This window comes from Monopterus albus, unplaced genomic scaffold, assembly GCF_001952655.1.
Source record: "Monopterus albus unplaced genomic scaffold, M_albus_1.0 scaffold10.1, whole genome shotgun sequence".
NCBI lineage: Eukaryota > Metazoa > Chordata > Actinopteri > Synbranchiformes > Synbranchidae > Monopterus > Monopterus albus.
This window is the reverse complement of record NW_018127890.1, coordinates 3,112,286-3,124,873: the sequence shown is the minus strand read 5'-3', so window position 1 is coordinate 3,124,873 and position 12,588 is coordinate 3,112,286. Positions and strand designations below refer to the sequence as shown.

The window sequence follows — 12,588 nt, the reverse complement described above, 5'->3', positions numbered from 1 at the left end:
TCCCACCTTCTTATATACCCTGTCATCCCTAACCTCTGCAATGTGGGCGCATCTATCGGCCTGTGAGGGGATAAAGTTGCTGCTGCATACCATCTCCCCCATCACAAACCAATCATCCATTGAGGGGAAAAACACCACAAGACAAGCTGGCAAGGAACCCCAGGGAAATATCAGGCTCCATCCTGCAAGAAGAGAAGTCTGAGGGATGACAAGAGAGAGGGGGAGACTGATAAAATGAGGAGAGAGACAGGACAAAAATGGCAGCCTGAGAAGAGAGAGAAAGAAGGAAGGTGTGAGATAAAAGGATGCAAAGGAAGGAAACGAAGGAAAGAAGACAACAGAGTGAATGGGAAGAAGGGGAGAGGAGGTGAGCGGTGATGGTGAAGCAGAGAAATTGCATTTTGATGGAGGAAAACTGAATCAGTTCTGCAATGGAGGCCTCAGGGCAGAGAGACAGATTGAGACGCTCATGTCAGCACCGAGAGATTACTGGCACGTGTCTGTGCGTTTATATGCTTTCCTATCTTTGTGAGGACCATGGTATTATGCCAGGAGAGTGAGGACATTTTTGTCAGTCCTCACTTTCTGACCTGCCTTCAAAGGGCTGTTTGAGGGTGAAGACTTGGTTTTAGGTTTAACTGTTGGAATTAGGCAAGGGTTCGGGTTTAAGGTCTGGGCCTAGGGGATTGCATTATGTCAGTGATGCATAATTAACTTCTATACAGCAGGATTTCATAACTTCAAAGAGCTGTGTGAGGACTAATATTTGATTTTAGGGGTAAAGGTGAAGGTTACGGCTAGGGTCACTTAACCTCCTTTTTCCATCACCTGGTACCAGCCCAACTTGACTCAACTTCACTTGCTTTCGGTACTGGCTGCTTGGTTTTCCACTGCAGATGGTCCCCAACCAGTGTAGCCAGTTGTCATAGTGACACAGCATTACACCACTATGATGTTGTCGGCAGCTGACGCAGTAACAATGGAGGACATCAAAGGTACGCTGCTCTTGATTCTTGATACGTGGCTGTTTTTACCTAGCACAGTAATGACAGTAAAGTCACAGTTAGCGTTAAATAACGGTGCTTTTAAAAATGGTGCATTCTTTGTTCCAGGACATCTTGCACATTGATGACATGACCAGTCACTAGTCTGCAGTGTTTACACGTCACTGGTATTGCCTCTGCTTGCTTGGAACCTCAATGGAGGTGGTACCAAAAATAGTACCAGGAACTATCTCCAACTTTTGACTGATGGAAACACAAATAAGGCGAGTCGAGTTGAATCAGTGCCAGGTGGTGGAGAAGAAGCTTTACTGTAGCTGTGATGGCTAGGGAAGGGGCTAGAGAATGCATTGTCTCAGTGTCTTCACAACTATAGAAGGATAAAGATGTGTGTGTGCATGTGACTACTGCCTGCTGCGATCGTCGTCAAGTCTTGCACAAGGATCTTTACATTCACACTGTGACAGCACCTCCACCCAGGTTTGAGGTGAATGAACACTCACCTTAAAACAAAAGTAGGACAAGGAGAAACTGGAGAGAGAGGCGTCAAGGACAGGTGTGTGAAATTGTCTTGGTTTCTCAGCTGAAATGCCATCAGCATGTACTAACAGGATTATGGCTGCCAGTAGAAAAATGGAGCCTACACGTCTGTCTGAGAGGACTTGCAGCTCTTAATGTAACAGCTTAAATGAATAAATAAATAAAGCCACATTGAAGAAATGCAGAAACTCACTCTCAGTGTACATGTTGTGCTGTGCCTCACTTCTATCACCTCTCAGAAACTGTGAGGGAGAAAATACGTCGCCCATATGAGCCCATGTGATCTGTTTTTAATTTACACACTGAAGTTTTAAAATACCACGAGATGATAAACAGCAGATTGCATTCTCAACGTGAACATTTTTTATGTTTGTCTGTTTTCTACTGTCGTTCATGGCACACGTGGGCTCTCTTCTCTCACATATCACCCTGCTGCAGCACCAGGCAGGTGGTTTTCAGAGCAGCTATTTCAAGCCACATGTACTTGTTGACCGGTGTTAAATGCAACAGAAGCTGAACAAAGCAGTACAAAAATGTAAAAGACATCAACTCATTAGGAAAAGCCCAAGATAGCTAGAAAGAGAATAACAAAAACAGAAAATTGTTGAGTTTTTGTTCAGCACTTACATTTTTTACCATAAAATGTTAAAAGTCAAGAATAAATACAACAAAGGATGCGAATGCACTTTCTGACTGAAGCCAGTCTGAAGGCCAATGTTTTACGAAGTGGATGTGCAACTGGTTTCAAAAGCGGTAAGCAAGAAAGAGAGACTTTGTACTTTACTCTGAGGCAAAATGTAAGTCTGTCAGCACTTAAATAAGTCCCTCGGTAATGGAGAATGACACCTGCTTGTATCACTGTGAGCCATGAAGCTGCTAAAACTGCTCCTGAGGGCACAACACAGCCACTACATGGAGGGAGGGATCAACTGGGCTGCAAGAACATGGTAGAAGCTGGTTAACCAGATACTGCAAGGTCTTATAGTTTGTTGAATCATCTGTCTGGGGATGCCATTAAAACAGTCAGCACAAAGAGATGACCTGGCCAGAAATCACTGGCTCATACATTGAACTGCTGCCAGTCCAAGTGACTGCACAATTATCTGTACAAAAAGACGGGGCAGTGCCAATAAACCGGCTGTCACGGGATCCACTGATTTACCAATGTATCACTGACTGCTGTATATTTGTACATCATAGGGGCATAATGACTCCCTGAATCCACAGTGCAGTTTGGACCCTAAAGTCCACAGACGTAGTGCTGTTGTACTGTTCAAGAACAACCTGCAGACAACATAGAAACAACATATACGCATATTTCAACTATGAGTGAAATTTTTTTTTCTTCCATAGGAATTATATATTAAAACACTACACACAGAGTCAGCAGTAAATTACAGACTAGAATTGCCTCCGCCAAACAGTCAAATTCACAGGTATGGGACAGAAGTGAGGTCACTGACCTTGACCTTTGACCACCAAAATCTAGTCAGTTCATCTTTGAGTCCAAGTGGACACTTGAGCCAAATTTGAAGAAATTCCCTCAAGGCGTTCCTGATATATCGAATTCACAACAATGGGACAAACACCAGGTCACGGTGACCTTGACCTTTGATCACCAAATTCTAATCACTTCATTACTGATCAAAGTGGACATCTGTGCCACGGATGCAGTTATCGCTGTTGTGGAGGTATAAAAATAATCACAATTTCCAAACCTGAGAGGTGGGTAAATGGCGTTACATACAGCAGAAGTTATTGGTGCAACTTCACCCACTGTCAAGATGCACAAACTCAGGATAAACAAACTGGAAAACAAAAAGTCTTGCAACACTTACAGTGTTCCAAGCAGCTTTAATGAAAAGATGAAAAACCTTCTGGCAAAAAGCCATCGTCTGGGCTTCAGGTGGGTAAATGGCATTAAATGTGCAACAGCAGATGAGATGCAAATACTGCTGCACTAAGATTGCTCATAGAGACAGGCTGTAATGGAATTTTTTCTATTGACAATATCAATAATCAAACCTAGAGTCTGTGGATTGATTTGCTTAACACTAGTATCAACGATGCATTTAAAACAAAAATCTATACTATACATCTGAGACAAATCCTTAGTAAACTGGATTTTAGGAAAGCACCATTCCTGATGCTGACACTTCACAGCATCATCTGCATTTATCATTATCGTCAACAACAAGCAATGGTTTTGTTCTTTTTGTGAGTAACTGAGCCCACTGTGCAGCTATATTTAATTCACCAGCCTGCTCCACAAAAACAGACCTAATGATGAAACTAGGGCAGCCCACAGCGACAAAGCCCCCTGCAACCTGAAGTAACACTCTCTGAAGCCCATGATGTTAATAATAACCCCAGCAATCTGCAAAGCTCATTTTCTAACAGCATGTTCCACTGTGGAAGATCAACTTAACACCTAAACCATTTTCAGAGTTTATCTTGAGGAACTGAGTTTTGACATATGAGACAGATTGATGATTTACTGCTGCAGGAAGGCAACTAGTTACTATGCAAATACAGCACCAAAGAGTCTGTATGATGGAGGCCTGGCTGCTTCTGTGTTTTGAAAAGTAGGGAATTAAATATCAGATATGGATTTAAGATTTTCTTAAGCTATTTGGGATATTGAAAACGTTACAGATAAATAGATGTTCATCAAAAATTTAATACAACAAATCAAAACCAACTAAATCTAACCAGCATATTCAAATATTTGAAATATTCAGACAAGTGGAAAGCACAACTTTGCTCCACAGGGGGTGAGTTGGGGTACGAGCACTCGTAGATCACTGTGATGAATAATTAACCAGAGGGAAATCAGGATCCCTTTAATGAAACCAGTCTGCCACATCACTGCCATGGAGGAATACTGAAACTAACCATCAACCGATAGTCACATTTCCACACTTTTTCACAAAGCCCAGTCTGCATAAGAAAAAGTCTATAAGTATTTTACGCATGCACAGATGGACCCGATACACCATGTCACCATGCAGACAACTAGCACTGCACCATTGCAGCAGCACAGTTTAATATGACAGAATTTAAAGCCAAACCATCCATCATCTATACCGTTTATTCCTGAATAGGGTTGCAAGGGGGTTGGAGCCAATCCCAGCTGATACTGTGCGAGAGGCGGGGTCCCCCTTGGACAGGTCGCCAGTCTGTCACAGGGCTGACATGTAGACAAGCAACCACACACACACTCACTCACTCCTCTTTGGACTGCGAGAGGAAGCCGTAGCACCCAGAGAGAACCCATGCAGGCACAGGGAGAACATGCAGACCCCACACAGAAAGGCCCCGGGTTGGCCGGGGTTCGAACCTGGAACCTTCTTATGGTGACTTCATTGTTGACTACCTTATATATACATACATACATATAGATAGCTGGATAGATAGATACTGCATTTGCATCTTCCATTAGGATGGCATATATGTTACTGTAAGCTATATGTTGGAAAAGAGTGGCATAGCACCAGGGAATCAGCAGAGGCCACTAAAACTGAAGTGGTTTCAGCCATTTTTTGATGTTGGTGCTGCTGGCAAAACATGATCGGTTTGACCCAGTACAAGTCTGATATTTGACCCAGATTATAGAGTGTTTTTTAAATACTACTCAGATGGAGTAAAGCTCTGTCTTTCTCTCCAACATCTTACTATAAGGATTCTCTTTTGTAAGCACCTTTCTCTTTTTGCTTCTTACCCTCTAATCACTTCCCAACAGGCCTCCCCTCATAATCTGCTCATCATTTTCTCATCCGTGCACCCATCCATCTCTGCCTCCACCCAGCTGTCTCTCTGGGTGGCACGGAGCAGCAATAAAACATAATGTCAAGGAGGATAAAGATGTCATGTTACAGGCTTATCGCCATATCACTATTTCCACAGATGACACGGTGCTTTGTTATTAACAAGGTTGCCTGGAGCTGCCTACGCACCACGTCACCTTCCATCTAAAGACAGCTCTTAATTTTTACACTAGGGAAAATAAAAAGTCCATCTCTGCTGTTTGCGTTTATGATAAAATACTCCTTATCTGCCACTTGCTGTTTTTCCACATCTTCTACTCTTAAAATTAACATTTTTAGTTGACATTTCAAAGGGTTTTGGACTAGCAGTTGCATTTGCAGCAGATGCTTTTCACACTAATTAATGCCAGTGAAGACAACTCTGACATTCACTCAACAAGAGCAACAGAAACACAAGCTCTCTCCTTCCAACACTGACAGATAGAGGAAAGGCACTGGTGCTGTTCATCTTTCGGCTCAGCACATTTACACTCGCTACAGTTTAACTGGCTGCTCCCAAGTGGATGGAGGGATTGATGACCACGAAGAGGCAGAGAGATAGAGAAAGAATGACAGGGATGTGGAGATGGTGAGAAAATGGCAAAAAGGAAAAGGGGACATTGGGACCTATTTGCCATCTTCTCCATCATTAGGTGATAGTTGAGGCAGGTCATTAGCTGAGCCTGTCCTGTGCACTGGTCTCATGGTGCAGGATGAGGAAGACCTGCCTAAGGTGGCAGATGGCAGATTAAAGAGCCCAGTAACAGACACCATGAGGAGAATGGTAGACGACTCAGCCACTGCCCTATTTCATAATTATTCGGTTAAAAATGAAAACGTTTAGAGTTGATCAGACTATCTAAATATCTCACAATATAATCAAATTTACAAAAAAGTCCATGTGTGGAGAGGATGTAGCACAGCTCCCGCCCTTTCTGTTGGCAAATTGCTGGACATTCTCCTTGAACATGTTCATCATATATATTTATAGCCTGTAATTTTGTCATTCTGAGTGACCACACTGTAAATCTGTTATGTTAATGTACACACATCTATTGAATGTATCTCTGCCCTGAAAGAGGGATCTCTCTTCTCTTGTTCTTTCTGAAGGTTCTTCCATTTTGTTGGTGGAGTTTTTAGAAAATCCTATTTGAGAGTCTCAGGGCAGAGGGTGTGATTTTAAAGCCCCTTGATTTGTGATACTGAGCTAAATATTTGACTACCGTTCCATGAATGCTAGGAGACTTATACCGTTTTCCCACCTAAAGTACAGTGTATACATGGGTTTTTTATACCTGGCTAAACCGGCCTTTAACTGGCTTCTGATGGCTTTCCCACTGCCGACAGACCCAGATCGGCTCTCCAGCAGACAAGCTTGTTTCCCCTCTGGTACGTCATCATGTTGGTGAGAGGATCAGCCTTATTTCTTTATATTTACTTTTGTTCATTTTCCAAAGTATAGAAACTCAGTGTAGACTGAACCATGTTAGAGCGGAACAAAGACAAGTGGAATTTATGGCTGGGATGGCACAGAATTGCTGAAAATCAACGGAGGAGATGAGCTTTCATTACCTCCTTGTTGGCAATTGCTGAAGTGATGACGACACACATCATTGCATACATTCACGGGTTTAGCCAAGTTTGGCTTTCCCATTGTTTCCAAGCCGAAAGCGACCGACCTGTGTCGATTGCAGGGTCATTTGTCCCAGTAGCTGCATTCCCACTGCCGTCGAAAGCCGAGGTGTGGCGACTTTACATAGGTTTTTTGGGAGGTGATGCTAATTCTCCAGATGGGCCATTAAACCCTTGAAGAAGATGCAACATAGATGAAAGAATGGTGTAATCCGGAAAAGGGTTACAGTCTTCTGGCCGTGTCACACAGGTGTCTTCATAACTTCACCTTACATCTCATTAACATGTTTAATGTACATTATAATTTATTCAGGTTTCCCTTGCACAGTTTATCAACCTGCCAACTTTTTACCTCAGCAAAGTTTAAAGAATTTTTTGCAATATTTTTTCTAAATCTTGTGTGTTTCCATTCAGAATCAAAACCATCCTTAATGGCCAAGTATGTTTCTTTTGTGTGCATACAAACAGGGAGATGAAAATATACTTAGTGACATGTCTGGCATTTTCATGTGGCAACACAACTTACTTCAGTCAGTGACTGTCAGTTGTAGTACAGTTATCAAGCCAGAGAGTAAAATGTGTCAGAACACATAGACAATCACAGTATTTTGAAAACTTTAACCCCTTTGCCACCCTCCCGCGGAGGGTCCAGCCATGTGACGCTGAGATAAATGAGCTGAAAGCAAAATGCTATATGTCCATTAAATTTCTGTGCAAGCTGTAAGCAAATTTTTTTTTAAATTTTAGCGAAAAAGTGAGTCACTCAGTGGTTCCGTCAGCGACTTTGATGCAAATGAATCCATGCAGACATGACAAGATTACATAATTAATCAGGCAACAGTAACTCTGATACATCACAGCATTTCACTGCTGCTTCCCACCTATGATTAGCCTGATAATCACACTGAAATGTTTCACTTTATTATTCAGTAAGACATCACAGTTGTGTTGTCGATTTAGGGGCTTTGTTACTTTGACCTAAATAGTCAGGAGCAAGTGATGAACCTGTCTGTCAGTGTTTTCCTTTTCTTAGTTTCCACTTCAAGAATAAAAACTTTCTTGCAATGGTTTTATGTAGTATCCACACTGCACTCAGTTTCACTACGATCATCTCCTTTTTCCTTCCAAATAAAAACGGACTCAACAAGCCAAGGCTTTGATGTGAGCTTCTCTAAAAAAAAAAAGAGCCTATAATTAAAAGCAGTGACAGTGCTGCTCATCATGAAGAGTGCTGCGAGTTTCATATTGAACTGTTTCTGCCTGAGACAGGCAACCAGAAACCAAACATCACAAAAGATGACATGCTGCTCTAATGGAAGCACAACAGAGAGAGAAACGTGTCAGACTGAAAGCTTCTGCTCAAAAAAATGCTGATTTGTTCTTTCATCAAACTCATGAGCACAGTAACGTAAATCTATTACAAAGGTTCAAGCCCTGCTAAAATGGTGTTTCTAATTCATCTATACTGTAATGTAACATTGCAGTTTTCAGATCTTTCATCTATCACACACACTTAGTATAACATGACCATTCAACATCATCTGCATCTTGTCAAAGTCATTTTGTCAAGTTCAAGTATGGTTAAGCTATTTGACAAATAAAAAGGTTTTTATTTGGTAAAGATCTACCAAGCTTCTCTGGATGCTCCGTAGCACTGAAGACGGTGGGAAAGCACCTCACACTCCCAGCAGAGACGAGGCATTCTTAAAGCACACAGACTAAATGCATTCATATACTGATGACTAACACACAGTCACTATAACATCAAAAAAAGATGGCGGCCATGTGCAGCAGCTGGTCAAAAACACATCTAAAAAACCAACAAGTCATCCCAGAATGACAGACAGAAGCCCCTGTCTGCAGGAGGACATCGTTTTCCTCCATACTGCAAACCACTGCTGCAACATTAAACCAGTGTTATGGCGTAACATCGGTGTGTAAGGGCTGGTTATACTGTAGGCCGTTGAGCAAAGACAACTCTGTTAAAGACAAATTACTGGGTTAAATTAACTACCAGCTAGGCAGGCTTAGAAAAACATTGTTTTGGGTTAATCAATGTTTCAAACAATTAAACAAGAAAAAAAATCCCTGTAACAAACCAAATGAGAAAATATGTTTCCAAAACTCAGAAAACCCCAAAGACTCAAGCAAAAACATGAGAATACATATAAATAGCATTTCAGCCATACACTGTCATTGGCAGTTTATCTTGGTGACACCAGGCTTTGCATTTAAATGTCTGCGTCAGCTTTTTAGTGAACTTGTGGCAAACTTTATTGTCTGCAAACTGAGGCCAGCATCAGTGTGTCCTGGGTTTGCTGGCTTTACACTCCATTACCTCCAGCCTGCCATTAGACCTGTTTGGCCTCATTGCATGGCCATGCTTCCCACTCTTTTCACTCTATTTCTATGTGTTGGCCAGTGCACAACGAGTGAGCCAGTTTGCCGAGAAGCTACAGGATGCTCAGATGCAACTGAGTGAGCCTTCCTGCCAAACGCTGGCCAAGAAAAGCAAAAGCACAGGAGGGATTTAGTCAAGTGCTCATTTAAATACGAGCGAGCAACAGACTGTGGAATTTGAATGAGAATATAAAAGGAGATGGGGAGGGATGAATTTCAATTTGAGAGCATTACTGGTATTCTCCCTCTGTCTTCACTCCCTCGCCTCGCCCACCTCCCTCCCTCCCTCCCAGAGGTGAGATAATGATTCCCAACAGTGAGCAGGAGGGAGGAAGTTGGCAGCACTGTCACCACATAGCGAAGTCCAACAGTTATTATGGCAGGGCTGCTCCTCCCCTCCTATTTATCTGTGAACACACACACAAGCAAACACTTGTGTACACCCACTTACACACACACACACACACACACACACACACAGATCTAGGTTAACAAAGCATCATATCTGAACAGATCTCACCAGCACATCCACTGCAGTAGTACGCATTGCACCTCCAGAACCTCCTTATCAGACCACAACCCCCTCCCCCAGCACATATACACAGACACTTATATACATTTTGTGTGTGTGTGTGTGTGTGTGTGTGTGTGGGTGGGGGGGGCTTTACTTAATGCAGCTTCAAAGCATTACATTGAAGGAAGATACTGAAGGATGGAGAACAAAACCAGCAAGTGATGGAAAAAGAGTAAGGACGGAGAGTGAGGAGGGTGGGAGAGAGCAGACAGAGAGAGAGAGGAGGGGGCGAGGGTAGAGCCAGCGTAAAGAGGGAGGGGAGGTTTATCTTACAGCACTGGTGAGACAGAAGTTTCAGCTCTGTGCTTCACTCAGCCGGAACAGAAGCTCCAGTCACACACACATACACAGAGCTGAGACAACTCTTCTCCTTCTTCGCTTCTGTAAGGTGGGTTTCATTCTTTGTGTCTGGTGTAATAAGATGCTGACATTCAGTTGTGAAGTGAATGCTGTGTGCAAGCACTGAACTTGCTGCTCAGCTGCAGCTTAAGTTGGGAGTGTGCATCAGCGGGGGTTGTGTGGCGTCCTGAGGGGTGAATGACAACATAAACAACAAAGAGGATGAGTCCAGAACGTGCAACAGTATCATTTCTCAACACAAAGGAGATGGAAGGGTTGCTGTAATAAAAAGGATGCATTGCTTAAGTGTTGCATGCTTGTGCGAGTGCTGTTGGAAAAGCGCTATAATGTCTGTGTTCAGCAGTCGTACCGCGTCTGAGCAGCATGCATTATTTATCTGCACTGATCTCCAGAAACAGCGATACCTCAGCAGTGGCACAGGGAGGCTTGTATGTACTGCAATGTTAATATCATGTAGGCACCTCATGGGAGGAAAGCAGAGGGATAGCCTGCTTCTGTTATATGCTCAGTTGTGCAACACTTGCTTTGTCTTGCTGGCAACATCTTTCCATGGCTGAAACTGTATGCACAGATATCCTGTGGTTTATTTATCTGTCATTATCTGTGGGGGGAGATACCGGAGATCCCTGTGGCAGCAGGAGGCTGTGAAAAAGGCTGACGTGATGAGATCTATTTTATCTTTAGATGGGTGATGAGGAGGTCGACTCCTTTTGTCTGTAGATACAGCATCTTTATCCACATCAGTGTAACACAGCTTGCAGGCTACAGATTCTCCAGCTGACTGAATGTGTGCACACTGCACATTTGTGAGGGCCATATGCTTGTGTTATTTACAGCATCTGTGGGTGTTTGTGTGCCTGCATCCAGCTGCTTCTGCCCTGTTTTAGTGAAGGCAGCTCCAGATGATGAGCAAACAAAGAGACCAGCATCTTTAACAGCTTTCGACCAGTGGTGGACAAAGTACACACATTCTTTACTTAAGTAAATGTAACAATACTATACTGCAATGACACTGTTACAATTAAAAGTCCTGCATTCAAAATGTTACTTAAGTAAAAGAAAAGTAGTAGCATTAAAAAGTAAAATTAGCCATTATACAGAAGGGCACATTTCACATTAATGTGTATTAATAGATTAGAATTATTGATGCATCATTGTGTACATCACATTTAATGTTGCAGCTGGTAAAGGTGGAGCTAATGTTAACTACCTTAAACACTTATAATTTGAAGTATTTTACATAGGCTGCTGCTGGGAGGCCTGTGAATTTCCCATCTGGGGATCAATAAAGTCTGATGATTATACTGTATTTTATTTTATTAATCTGATTCCAAAAAGAAACTAGTAACAAAAATAATCAAATACATGTTGTGCAGTAAAAGTAGTATACTGTATTTTCCTCTAATGTAGTGAAGGTGAACTATGAAGTAGCAGAAAATGAAAATACTCAAAGTACGGATATTTCAAAACTTAAGTACAGTATCTGTGTAAATGTACTTAGTTGCTTTCCACCACTGGTTTGGATTTTATCTAGATCACAGTCATGTACACACACAAAAACACACTTGACAACTGCAGGTACACTATCAGTCATGCAGCTACACAATCTTTGAAACTCTGCAAAAAAATCTTCCCTGTTCCTGCAGTAAAATGGAAACAGACATGCTTCCAAAATAATCTGTGCAATGAGAAAAATATCACAACACCTTTATTCACAAAGGAAAACATCTTAGGAATGACAAACTTTTCAGAATGGTAAATGTTTGATGATCATGTTTTGGTTGATTTGATTTTGATTTTGATTTGATTTATTCTTTCAAGCATGTAAAGACAGTTGATATGTCAACACACATAATTTTACACATATCTAACAAATGCTAATCCAATATCAATTTGCTTATACCTAGTACATGCTTGAATGGAGTAGGAAGAAGTCAGACTTATCCAGTCCTACCCCATGACATCATCTTACCATCATTGGTTTACAAGCAGTATCTCTACATAAATAATTCTCTTCTACACCACACAAGTAATATACTAAAAAAATATAACAGTGTTAACATTCTTACATAATTACATACTTAGATAATTGTCTTCTATACCACACAAGTAATATACTAAAAAATTATAACAGAGTGTTAATAATCATACACCACACCCACAATGTTCCATCTAATTAATCATTAAGCCTGTTCTTGCATATATCTTGATTGACACATACCTTTATATTTATGTTTAAACTCATCAATTCTATTACTATTTTTTATGTCCACAC

At 41.7% G+C, this 12,588-nt stretch overlaps 1 protein-coding gene across 1 annotated transcript in view; it reads left to right on the top strand.

Annotated features, from left to right (window-relative positions):
- Positions 1 to 10,213: 10,213 nt before the first annotated feature.
- The window catches only part of c1qtnf4 (C1q and TNF related 4), a 28,555-nt gene continuing 26,180 nt past the window's right edge, over positions 10,214 to 12,588 (top strand). The window contains exon 1 of the mRNA XM_020590002.1: positions 10,214 to 10,341. The gene's annotated coding sequence lies outside the window, so the exon portion shown is untranslated. The remainder of the gene's footprint in view (positions 10,342 to 12,588) is intronic.